The sequence below is a fragment of the Crocodylus porosus genome, unplaced genomic scaffold (assembly GCF_001723895.1).
Source record: "Crocodylus porosus isolate Cpor-Errol unplaced genomic scaffold, CroPor_comp1, whole genome shotgun sequence".
Lineage (NCBI taxonomy): Eukaryota > Metazoa > Chordata > Crocodylia > Crocodylidae > Crocodylus > Crocodylus porosus.
In genome coordinates this window covers 67,216,853-67,230,591 of record NW_017728948.1, presented here as the reverse complement: position 1 = coordinate 67,230,591, position 13,739 = coordinate 67,216,853, and the positions used below count along the sequence as shown (strand labels likewise).

Genomic DNA, 13,739 nt, shown 5'->3' with positions numbered 1-13,739 from the left:
TTGGGCGCCGCACTTCAAGAGGGATGTGGACAACATGGAGAGGGTCCAGAGGAGGGCCACTCGCGTGATCAGGGGGCAGCAGGGCAGGCCCTACAAGGAGAGGCTACGGGACCTGAACCTGTTCAGCCTCCAGAAGAGAAGGGTGAGGGGGGATCTAGTGGCCTGTTACAAACTAGTCGGAGGGGACCAGCAAGCATTGGGGGAATCCCTGTTCCCCAGAGCACTACCAGGAGTGACTAGAAATAACGGTCACAAGCTGGCAGAGGGTAAATTCAGATTAGACATTCAGGAGGTGCTACTTCACAGTCAGGGCGGCTAGGATCTGGAACCAACTTCCAAGAGAAGTGGTACTGGCTCCTACTTTGGGGGTCTTAAGACAAGGCTAGACAATCACCTTGCTGGGGTAATTTGACCCCAGTACTCTTTCCTGACATGGCAGGGGGCCAGACTTGATGATCTACTCAGGTCTCTTCTGACCCTACTAACTATGAAACTATATACCAGTATGTAACTTTATTTTTCTGAAAACAGTTAGTTGATTTATTGCAGTGTATGTGAGAAGAAAAAGGCCTTATACATATTGCAAGGATTAATGAAGATGTTAGTTTTAATTCCTGAGACACAGCCAAATTCAAATCCTTTAAAATATAAAGAGAAAGAAGGATGGTGAGAAGAGAAGTATTACTATGGTTCATACCATCTTGCTTAGAAGAAATATCTATTTCAGAGCAAGTCAACCTTTTCAGCAGATGTACCACAAATTAGCCCTACACCCTGCATAAGTGCCACTCCAATCACTTTCCCCTGCCTGATCTGCTACCCTGCTTTCTGCTTCCTGCCCTGTGCTTCCTGCCTCATCTGCTGCTCCGCTCTCTGTTCCTTGCTCTATCTGCAGCTGTACTGCCACACACAAAGGTTGCCCATGCCACTTGTGGTATATATGCTGTAGGTTGGATACCCCATTCTATTCTAGGAAAATTCATCCCCATATCTGAGCAACAATAAGCTAAAATAATGTACACAGAATACAAGCATCTTTACCTCTATAGTGACTTGGTGCTAAAAAGTCCTGGACTCAGTTCACACTAGTGTTTACAAAAACAGTAGCATTGGTGCAACTGCACTGATGCCAAAAACACTATTAAATTACTTAGAGCAGTGCAACAAGGTGTACAGCTCATGGATTTTTATTATTAATGGGGATTATTAATATTATTATTATTATTATTATTATTACTATTATTATCAGGGATTTTTATTATTAACAGCGGGGAGGGAAATTCTGCTAGGACTCCTATAATTATTTTCTGTTTCTTCTTTTAAACCTGTAGTTTAGTTTGATAAATTATTCCCCTAGCCCCAGTTAACTGTATTTGGCTTTAAAACTTTCTGATTTATTCCTTTCTTCAGAATTCAACATATTGGGTGCATCTACATGTACATTAAGGCAAAGCAATAAACTCCTGAGCTGTCTGAGCCAGAGTAAACTGCTTCTGGGCACAGCATCTACACGGGCAACCAGGACAGCAGCAATTTGAGTCAGGGTGGAGAAGGCTGCCAGCCTAAAGACTTTAAATGCTTTAAAAGCTATTACAATTTTCTCCCAAGAGAAAGGCAAGACTTGGCAAGTACTGCAGGACACCAATATATCTTACAAGTGCACTCTATGATGGAGAAAATGTCTGAAAAATCATTCTACATGCTCCCATTTCCTATAGGTCTTTGTCTGCAAACAACCGTGGAAGAAACAGTTAAGAGTTTTAGAGGTGTGCAAACAAGTTATCTGGAGACTTGCATGGTGTTGACAATATTAGGTAACATGGTAAATTAATATTATTTCATGACTGGTGTGGGATAAAACATCTGCTTGGATATAAGTGTTTACCCACCTAAGCAATCTGTAAGCCCCACCTGATTGCTTTAAAATGCTATATGGAATCCAAAAAAAAAAAAGAAGACTTTTCTGTGATTGAGAGATAAAAGAGGATGCCTCTGGATAAACAAAACTAAAATTTTTTTTGGTTGGGAGGGAGGACTAAGTTTGGAATGGAAATATGGTGACTTTATGTTTCTTCAGCAGACTCCAAAGAGCAACTAATAGTTTGTTTTTTATCCAGAAAGCAGAAGGATAAAGAAGCAGTTATGACAACACTTCAATAGGTCTAGGTACCAAAAACCTGGGTTGGTGACCTGAAGACTCCCTAGCCGTGTCCAGACGAATGAACAGGTTGTGACATCTCAAAGCAGGTGCATGTCGCAGCATCTCAAACAAAAAAATGTTCCCCACGTTGCATATTTGCAACATGGACTCTAAGTCTGATAGCAGGAAATCCTGATATCCAAAACAAAAAAAAGCCAGAAAAAAGCAGTGAAGATGCACTCCTGGAGCATGCCCTGACGCAACCAGAGGCTGGGGCCTCCAAAGAGATGTTCTAGCACCCGGACAGATCATCTCTATGCCTGTTGCATGTTCCTGCTGCTCCAGCATGCTGCCTCAGTGTGCTGGAGCAAATAGAAACAGGGCAAGTCTGGCAGCAGTGATGCAGACCCAGGCTCTGTTCCAGATAAGCGGGGATGTGGGGGTGGGGACTGTGTGTCAGTGGGGAGACTGTGGCAGGGGACAGGACTATGTGGGACTAGAGGGGAACTATGGGTATGGGAGGACTGTGTGGGAAGCATGGATCCTCCATCTACCCCTCTGCATGGCGCACAGCCTCTACCCCCACAGCAGCAGCACTGGGCCGTTGGGATGCTCAAGGTCTGCTGCTGGCAGAAACCCCCAGCAGTACACAGCCTATGATCCAAGGGCTCCATGTGGTGCACAGCACCAGCCCAGCCCACTGGCATGTGACTTCAAACAGAATCAGGCCAGCTCTTGCTAACCAGAGCTCCTGATAATGCAGGCAGGAGCCTCACACCATCGAGCTAGGCCAGCTTCTGCCTTCATGTGCCTGTAATGCCAAGGCAGGAACTGGCCCAGCCTGATGGTGCACGGCTCCTGCTTGTGGTGCTGGGAGCCCCAGATGGCACTAGGGCCAGCTCGATGTACAAGCTTGGGGCTGCAGGTCCAAGGGGAAAGATGATGTTGCAGGTGGCAGCAGGTCACAGACAGGCAGCTGCCCCAATTGCCAGACTGCTGCAGTGGGTAGAGGGTGCAGAGGCCACTCTAGGGAAGGGTTGCTTCAACAGTCCAGCTAGCACGAGGGGCATACCAACTGGCTGTGCCTCAAAAGCTCCTGAGGGCAAGTAGCCCTGAGGTGTTCACCAGGGCAGGTTTTTTTATACGGCTGGGGTCAGCACCTGTGCTGCCCCCCACAGTTGCCCCTGGCTGAATATCCGGGAGGAACAGGGAAGGGTCAGTTTGCCCCAAGTGGCACAATTTACCCCATACTAAAGTGCATGCTCAGGCACATGTGCTGAGGCACAAATCTCCAGTGCAAATTTGTGCTATTTGAGCTCCTGCAAGCACATGCACCTACATGTGTGGACGTACCCCCTAAGTCTGTTCCACAGCCTCTGGGCAGCACCCTTTCCCTTGCCCTAGAACAGAGGGTATAAGGAAAAAGACATACAGAGAGCTTCACGGTGATCATTTCTAGGGGAGGAGGTGGAAGATCCTGGGCACAGGGGGCAAGCTATTCTTTCACTCCTATTTCATAACTACAGAGAGTTCTGATGCTTGCTGAATGCTGGCTATTTACAATTCTTCTCTATTAAGCCAATTAATAGATAACCAGCAGACCCCTTTGGGGTCTCACTACAAGAGGCAAGAAACAATGTCATGAACAGGCTACAATTTCTAGGTGCTCTGACTCTGAATTCCTAGCCTTGTTTCTCTACGCTGCTTTGTTTACAGGTGAGGGAAATCGTACAATAAACTGCAATATCCTTGGATATCTCTTAATAGCCCCAATGTTTCCCTTGATTAAATCTTGGTTCTTTACAATTCATTCTTGATCTTGCAGACTGATAACATTTTTATATATTAACTATAAACTATAACATACATAATTTCAGAATCTATATGCATTCTGCAACAGATGGTGTATGTGAGCCTAAGTAAGTATATTTTCCTAGCCAAAAAGAAACCACCACTCTGTAACTAAAGATTTTAAAGAACAAAAACAGGAGTTGTTTCTAAAGCTAGAAAAGACTGGGATTATTGTGGAGGCGTCACTGTTCTGGGATCCAGTGAGAGCACCTCTCCTGCTCAATCAGCAAGGATACTGATAAATTAATTCAAGGAAATGGAGAGCATCTCCAACAAGGCCATGAAAAAGCCACTGTCAATTTTTCCTGCTTTGCTATACTAGGCTCTAGGAGAGCATTAGAAACCACGAAGTGTAAAAATAATTAAAATATAAAAAGTACCTGACAGTCAAACCCTGTATATAACTCCCCCAGAGTCACTTAGCTCTTCAAGCACCATAATGCACACATTTGATTACTGATCCTAAAATACAATCAAGAAACTCAAAAAGGGAAAATGAAGTATAACAGTTTTTTAAGTAATTCATCTTATATTTTGGATGGAAACATTCTCTAGGCTTAAAATATCACTGTGTCTCATTCACATCCATGGAGATCAATGAATAATGGCATGGATACAGACGTATGTTATTCTTATGCTCATCAAGTAGGATTTCAGAAGGGTCCCTTTGGATTAATAAATTTTCACAGTAGGCAGAAAATCAAATCATTACTTCCTGCTCAGAATGCCTCTAAGTAACTCTATACTGACACTCATAATGAATACGGAATAAGGCCACAAAATTGTTGCTAGTAATTCCTTGTTCCTAGGCACTATAACAGCGAACACAAAAACAGGGGCACTCTGAGAGGGAAGAACTGTCTACAAAGGCCTATGTCAGTGTGTGCCTCACATGAGGGATGCAGACAGTTAAAACTAGTTTATTAGATGCTATTTTAATCTCTCTCACCATGGAACATGAGACGATGGTAAAAGAATCCAATAGTGGCTGCCACAACATCATGCTGATTTTCATTAAATTTGTTGAAAGGGAACTCAGCATGGAATTATTAAACTACTTTCAATGGCAAATGACTAAAATGGCTCATTTATTTATAGCCATCATTCTCAGTCATTATTTTTTTTTTTATAGTGACACCTGCTAGTGCTACCATAGTTAAGGTTCTGTCAGCCTTTCCTCCATAAATACCTTTCCAGGTCTTTCAAGTTCTGCTGTCTCAGCATTTAAACTCTTCTTTTGGCTGAAATGGGTAATGATGGCACTCAGAAATTGTTTTAAGAAAATTAAAATAAAATAAATACAGTTACTGGTCATACATGCTTTCCACATCCAAAGATGATTTCTGCCCTTACTGTTATCAGTTCCTTTTTCTGCATTTCAATAACCCAGATATAAACCTACTTTTTAAAATGCAAATGTAAAAGCTAGAAGACTACATGATAAACTACATTTTTCAGAGCTTTTTAAACATCTTTATAAATAGAGAAGTTATAAATATGAAAGTGTCTGTTTTCACTGAAATCATTCTGACATTAAATTTTAAGTAACAGCCATGTTATCATAGAAATTTCAGCACACATGTGTCTGAGTGGGAGAGAAGCTGCCTATGATAACAACCCTATCTAAAGAAGGAACGCTACTAAGTGCCACTTTGACAACTTAGTGTGCCTGAAAGTGAAAGCTTCGAATGACTGAACAGTGATACCTAGCAAAAGGAGCAAAAATCTGTATACACTCTTAAAGCTCTGCTCTCACAGCAACTGCACCGTGAATATATATGTATCTGAATGCCTGCATGTGACTTTAGCTGCAGCCAGGGATAATCCAGAGGGGGTACAGTGGAGTGACTACACACCTCTCTCTGACCACGCAACAGGAGCAGCAGCCAGGAACTTTTTAAAGTCCCCAAAGAAGGCAAGGATTCCTCCCCCCACACTCTTTCCCGCCACGCTCAGAGGCACATCCCCTTCCCTGTCCCCTCCTATTCCCCCTTCCTGCTGCTGTCCCAAGGGCAACTCCAGGAAAGGGAACACACCTCTGAGCTAGGGTTACCATATTTCCAGTTCCAAATGTAACCCAGGTGGTACTCAGAGATGTACCCCCTCTCCAAATGGGATGTTAGCGGGTGCAGGTACACTATGGGAGGCATAGCTGCTTGGCTGGGCACAGCTCCACTCCTCTCCCTATAGAGCAGTGCCACAATACAGGTTGAGGCTTAACTATATACAATTTAATAAGAGATAAGAAAGTTAAAACAGGACATATATACAGAGGATATAGGAACTACAGGCAGTATATGTAAAAAACTATGCAAATACTCTACACAGCTATGGGAGCAGGTAACCAGAAAAAGGAGTCTCATCAAATGTTATGCAGTCTTACACTCTCAGTGCACAGAGATAACAAAGCTTGAGGTGCAGAGTTTACAAAGCTTGAAGCACAGGGCCCAGGGAGAATGAAGAAAAATAATAAGCTATATTTAAAACAAAAGCAATGTGCCAGGAAAAGGGTGGCCCCAGAAGAGAGGAAGGGAGTGGGGCACGATGCTCCAGCTGCCCCTCTAACCAATTTAAAATAACGCAACTGTTCGCCATCGGGGGGAAGCCCTCCTCTCCTGTGGAAATTCCTTTCCCGGGCAACTCATGACTCCTCCGAGGCCTGGTGAAGCTGGCCTCATCTCCCAGGGCAAGGCGTATCCTCCCTCGGCAGGGGGCCCTCAGCTGCTTCGAAGCCCTCCCTGCCTTTGGTCTGCTCCTGGCCCTGTGCACCATCCCGTGCACCATAAACCTCTCTCGGCCCTCCATGTACCGACCTGTACACCACATGCCCAGCCTCGTGCCAGGTGGGACACCTGCTGCTATGACGCCTTGGTCCACTTCCAGACCCTCCATGCACCGATCCGTGTACCACAAGCCCTACCTTGTGCAGGGATTGGAGACGCAAGCTGTCACCTCCAGCTCTGGGGCCTAGGTCCGTTCCTGGACCCTCTGTGCATCAATCTGTGCACTGTGTGCCCTGCCTCATGCAGGGGTTGGAGACCTGAGCTGCCACCTACAGCTCCAGGGCCTCAGCCTACTCCCGGACCCTCTGTGCACAGATCCATGCACCATGTGCCCTGCCTTGCACAGGGGGTTGAGACCCAAGCTGCTGCCTCCAGCTCCAGGGCATCAGTTATGCTCCCAGACCCTCTGTGCACCGGCTGTGCACCGACACCACGCTCCCTCACAGTGGCACTAGGGGACCTGGCTGCATGCCACTCCCCATGTAGTGAATCTCTTCGGGCTGTTCTGGAGCAACCGCTCTGTCCTGCTGGCCCATTTGCCAGTCATGGTGTCTTTTTATCCCCTTTGGAGGCTCTGCCCCCAAACTGAAACTGGACCAATCAGAGAGAGGTGGGCATAGTCCCCTCTCTAATCCGTCCTTTCCACCTCACCTGTGGGTAGGGGCGGGGCAAGCCTGTCTCCATGCCTTTCCTGATTGGTGAGGAACACCCCACCAATCATGCTGACCCTTTCCAAGCCAGCAAGCCGGGCTGCTGCCAGCAAACCTGCCACACAAAGAAGAGGACAACTGTCAGGGGAACACCTCACTCCCAACCCATAGCCCTCCATCACTGTTGCTGCCCCTCACTCCTTATCTGCAGACCCCTGGCCTTGCCAGTGGCCCTCACTCCCTACCCACAGTCTCCTGCCCCCCCCGAGCCATGCTGGTGCCCCTCACTCCTGACCCACAATGCCTTGGTGCTGCCAGTACCCCAGTCCTGGCCCACAGCCCCTTGCCCCTCCAGTGTCCCTCACTCCCAACCCACAGCCCCCCTGCTCTCCCCAGCCCTGCTGGAGGAGGCCTCCAGCTGCCCCATCCAAACCAGGCTGGAACATGGTGGCTGTAGCAGCTCCGGCTTGTGTGGGCAGTGGCATAGCAAGTCTGGTCCCGTCGCGGGCTAAAGGGAGGTGATAGGGATGCTTGTAACACCACCTGCCCTAGGCTGGAGCTCCTGCACTGCATCAGGTGGCCTGGCTATGCCTGCCCCTGGGCAGTGTCTCCAGGTGCCCGGATCCTGCAAGCATAGGCACCGGCCCCTGGTTCCACTAGCCCAGCTATGGCGCTCCCCACTGCCCCCCACTGGTGGAGAGGCAGGTACTCCTCCCTGTCCCTGTTCCCTGTTGCAGCCCTCGTGCCTAGACACCATTTCCCAGTACTGGCAGGCACCCACCCCCTCACACACCCATACCTTCCACCCCACCCAGTCCCCAAGCCCTGGCCCTCCAACCCTCAGCCCCATACACTTACCTGCATCAAGCTGCTGAGCTACTCCTGCCACTCTGCCTGGCTGTATTGTCAGCCACATGTGTGCACTCACATGCACTTACACATGGTTCCCCCAGCCTCCAGTCGCCTTCCCCCTGCTTCCGCCAGCAGAACAAAGCAAAATCCTGGATATTTGTTCAGATTTCAAAAAAAACACCCAGAGATCTGCGTGCCCAAAAAGAGGACATGTCTGGGAAAACCCAGACATATGTAACCCTACTCTGAGCAGAAGGGGAAGCGGGGAATGCTTACCTGCTTGGGGACACATGGGAGGGTATAAGGTTGTAGCTACCCATGTAGTGCCAGGTGAAGCTTTCATGCCCCCCAACCCTGCAAAATTCTAGATCTGCTTCTAAATACAACTAATATATTAAAATGACCCAAGACTCATACACTGCTACTTAATACAATAATCACAGGCAAAATTTACCTTCAGAGACATACACACAGCTCCCATTTATTCAAGTGGGAGTTGCACTCATGTGTCCAAGATCAGAATCTGGCTTTATATCAGCTTCATGATAGACTATTCATTTATTTATTTTTCCTACTTGTACAAAACTCTACATCGAAGGGAATATGTCTAAAATGTCAAGCACCATTAATATACATTTAAAATAATTAAAATATAGGAAGTTATACAAAATAAGAATCAACCAAAGTGGCTGCACTTCTTATCCTTCCATCAGATGCACCAATTGATCACTGAACATATGAATAATACATCTTAAAACTATCTCCACACTTTTCCATCAGACAAATCCCACTCTCAAGTATCTAAGCCTTTCACTTATGCTTGTACAAACAAAAGGATTTTGCAGCACATCCAGAACATCAACAAATCTGAACTATATCAGACCTGGAAGACAAAAGATTTTCAAAGGCAAATCGTTATTACAGAAAACAAATCTGCCAGAAATTTCATGTTTGAAACCTCAAAGGGCTCTAAAGCACACAACTGTGACAACATGGCCCAGACGAAGAGGTAGTCTTGAGGGTAAGCAGGTGCATATCCTTATATGGAACTTGAAAACATTGCCTTCTAAAAACCGATCCCATTCTTAAGCAAACATAAATGAACATTGTTTCAGAATCCATCTTTATGCAAACTTTTACTGACATATATGCTTTGTATTTGTATCTTTTAATTAACAAATATACATTCAATTTTTGTTAAAATCACTAATAGATCTAAGGCCAGGAAAAACCATGCTGATCTTCTAGTTTAACCTACTCACACAATGGAGCCTCAGCCACTAATCTCCATGTGTTCAGTTGTGCACATGCAGTAAGTAGTTTACATATTCCTACACTCCTATCCAGAGTGATAGGCAGCAGGTGTCAAGGTCAGGCAAAGGCATAAGGACAGCAAGGGGTGGAGGCAGGTACAGGCACAGGGGAATCAAGATGCATAAGGGAGCAGGAAGTGGGTACAGAGACTGGGGAAGTAGGCACAGGAAAAGGTAAGTGGCAGGAAGTAGGAAGGCAGGCACCACTGCGTGGGAAGTGGGGACAGGCAGGGAAGGCAAGGGGCAGGAGAATAAGAGGCATGGGTTTGACCTCTCACCCGTCACTGCTGCTTTCATAGAATCATAGAAAGCGAGGTTTGGAAGGGACCTCAAGAGGTCATCTAGTCTAACCTCCTGCTGAGATATACTGGTGAGGCTAAACCAGGGTCATCCCCAAAGGCTGCACTCAAGGAAGGTAGAGACCAAGGTGTTGAGACCCAGAGCAATCTCACTAACATATTTCCAGATATGAAGCATGCAAGTGAGATCAGGTGAGTAAGGTGTGCTCAGGAATGTCCTAAGCAAAACACATAGCTACTTTGATGGACCCATATGCCAAGTATTACTACAGCACAAATAAATAATGCGCAAAGCATTCTACATTTAAGTTAAAATCTTTGCAAGTTACCACTATAAAAAATGGAAGGCAATAGGCATTTCTCAAAGAAAATTCATCTATAACAACAATTTCAGTGGTACATTTTAGAAGACCAATTACTAAGAAGTGTTGAATGTAAAAAGAGTCAAGAATTGGGCCTCCATATGTACTTCATTATTGTGAGCAATGTCTATCACAAAGAATGCTAATGAATCAATAATTTTCCTCCAGATGCTAAATGTAAAATATGTGGGTGTGTCCAAATAAGCGTGGTCATATGGAATGTGGCACTGCAAACACATCTGCAGTGTCACATACCACATAGTCCAGTGTTCTCCATGGTGCAACAGTGCGCTGGCTAAGCATATGCTGTGCCGGGGGGCATTTCTGCAGGGGAAAAAAATGGAGGAATGCATGCTCAGCCAGCACATGCTGCTGAAAAGTGGAGCTGGGCCACCTACAGCCATGCTCCGCTGCCAGCCAGGCTCTGCACAGCAGAATTGCCATGGCTGCAGCCCTGGGAGGCCACTGGAAACCCAGATAAGGCTGCTGAGGCCAGCACAGTGCTGGCCTCAGCCTCCCCTAGTCCAGCTGGGGCAATTTGCCACACGCCAAAGCGCACATGGCATGGATGTTCCCCAGGGACAAGTAGTGCCAGTACAAGGTGTGCCACCACTACTTGTCCCCAGGGAACCAAATGTCCACACACATCTGGACTTGCACTGTGGGTGCAACTTAGGAAAGTCAGGCTGTTGTTACAGATAATTGGGCCAAAGAGCATGCATTGGTATAGTTCTACTGAAACCAATAAAACAATTAATTTACATCAGGGTGAGGATGTGGCACACTGCGTTTCGCAAACTCCTTCAGCAGAATATACTAGATGTAAGACCTTATTGAATAATATCCATTGTACACAAAAGACTACCTGGATACATTTCTCTGAATCAAATTCAGTATGACGTCCCAGAAAAATTGGTATGCAAGTGCATTCTTGCCATTCAGATGTTTGTTCCTATATCCTGCTGATTCTGTTGCCCACAGGGATATTGTTTCTTCCACATTTTTTCTGTAGCTCTATTTTAAGGTCAGAAAACAACTTATGTGTCACACTGCCAGACATTAGATGTCAAGAAGAGTGAATTCCAATTCAACCCACAAGTAAGTGCCATTCTGAAGTGCAGTAATCCATAAATTTGAAGCTGGAACTCAAGGAAGTAAGGCTTAACATAAAATAGTAATCTGCAACATACTACTGTACTACTATAGACAGAAGTATACACAAGAGGATCACACAAATTTTTAATGTGCACAAAACAAAAAAGTACCCATGTCAGTAGGAAAGCAGAAAACACATGCACATAACACAAATGAGTATCATAAATTGTTGACATAATTTTAATGGAATTTATGGAAGCACAGATGCCTCCACAGATCAAGTCAGAAGTTACATATTTGCTATCCACAGCAGCTTTAGCCCCAAGTGTTAAAATACTATTAGTAATACTGTTAAAGTTTTTGAACAGAAGGTAGATTTCCTTGGTATCCTTTCTCTTCAGTGAAGAAACCAATAATTGGCACCCAAGAGGAACTCAGCTCCAATCAGGAAGGATTCAATAGTTTTACATGCTTAATCAAAGGGAATAATTTGCTTTAAAAAATAGGTTTGCTTAATTTGACAGCTTTTCATTGAAATGTTGTTAAAAACACTAAAATTTGTGTTAAATTACAATAAAAATTTCATGAACAGTTTTACCAAGACACATCCATCATATTATTCTTTGATAATGCTGTATTAATATATTTTAAATCTTAACTGTTGTCAAATGGCAGTAAATATTAAAGAATAAATGCCATATACCTTTTCTGATGGATTGCAGACCTTTGGACACCTTTAAATAAGATAAACAGATAAACATTGAGATTACCATTACACTTGTACTTCAAAAGTGTAATGTAGATGCTACAATATATGTAAGACTTCCTTTCTTCCTTCAAAAAAACAATTTTACTAAGTTCAAGTTCCTTAAGTGAAAATTAATTTCACTATACTCTGCTGATGTATGACACACTACCTGCATTCTATTTTCTATATGCCAAGGCTCTATATGCTCTATATGCCTATCTTCTATATGCCATGGACTCCTTTCTATATGCCAAGGCTGTCCAACTGGAAGCCCATGGGCCACATCCAGCCCACAAGGGGTTATGTGTATCCCGTGGTCTCCTGCCCAGCCACCACTCCCACTATTGTTCCTCCTTCTGTGGCAGCAGCCAGAGTCTTTCAGGCAAAGCATCACAGCTGGAGGCAGCCCAGTAAGCTAGCTGCTTGGGCAGCAAGACAGAGGCTTGTAGGACTCTGCAGGGTGGCAGGGGCAGGCTCTAGCACGGTGGTGGTGGAAGAGCGCTTGTGCAATGGGAGTGGGGGGTGGGAGAGCCTTTGCCCACACAGTGGCAGCAGCAAGTGAGCTTGAACTTCTCCAGTGGCGGCAGGGGCTTCTGCTGCTTATGCAGTAGGGGTCCCAGGAAACTACACAGTGTGGAGCCCCCACAGCATGCATGTAGCAGGCTCCAGGTCAGGTTGCAGCTGAGCTGCAGGTGGTAAGGAAGTGATTGCAAGCCTGACTAGGAGGACTGAACCAGCTGATGAGGAGGGGGGAGAGGGAGTGAGAGAGAGAGAGATGGATGGGAGGTTAGAAGTGGCATCATTGAGCCAGGATACTCTCTCAGGAACTGAGAAAGAGTGCAGGGTGTGAGTTAACCCTTTATTGTTTATGTATTTGTTTGACTGCTGTTTGATGGTTTATGTTGTGTTTTAGGGGACAAAATTGCCATGGAGAATCAAGACTGTGATGTATGAACTGACAACCTGTTACAATGCAGCGCCCACAATGTGCAGCCCAGGGCTCTCTGCCAGTGTGCTGTGCAACCCCCCTTTGCTTTGAAGTTGGCAGCTCTGTGATATGTTCCCAAAATACGCCGGAATCATCTTAAGTTGTACCCTTGGCAACGTTTCACTACTGCAGGTTAAATGTAAGGATGAGATCACTGAAATGCATCCTGGCACTCTTACAAGTATCACTAACTACTGTTTGAAACTATCCACTGTTTCAAAAGCAGAAATGGTTGTAATTTTGGGATCTAAAACTGCATAATTGTTACTAATGCATTTCAAACGTTCACAATCATTTAATACATAGACACAGAATTATTTTGTCACAGATCATGTATAAAATGCATATATCAGGTCCTCTATGTAGTTCCATACTTATTTCATACCCAGAGGAAAGAAATTAAAATATAAAAATATTACACGATACAAATGATATACTGGTGATGCTTACACAACAATAGTATGTAATTCTTTCTTCTGTCTCATCCCATAGCCCCAATTCCTAGAAAACATAAATGTGCGTTGCCTTATGTTTCTCTCATTCTTTATTTTTTCTCATTTCTAATCTCTGGGTGTGCCTACACAAGATGCTTTACTGTATAGTAGAGCAGATTACTGCATAATAAGCGTCACCATGAACATATGCAGACCCTTAGTGT

General features: G+C 45.0%; 1 protein-coding gene across 2 annotated transcripts in view; it reads right to left on the bottom strand.

Annotated features, from left to right (window-relative positions):
• Positions 1 to 13,739, bottom strand: part of STPG2 (sperm tail PG-rich repeat containing 2) — a 572,264-nt gene that overhangs the window by 345,829 nt on the left and 212,696 nt on the right. The window lies entirely within an intron of this gene.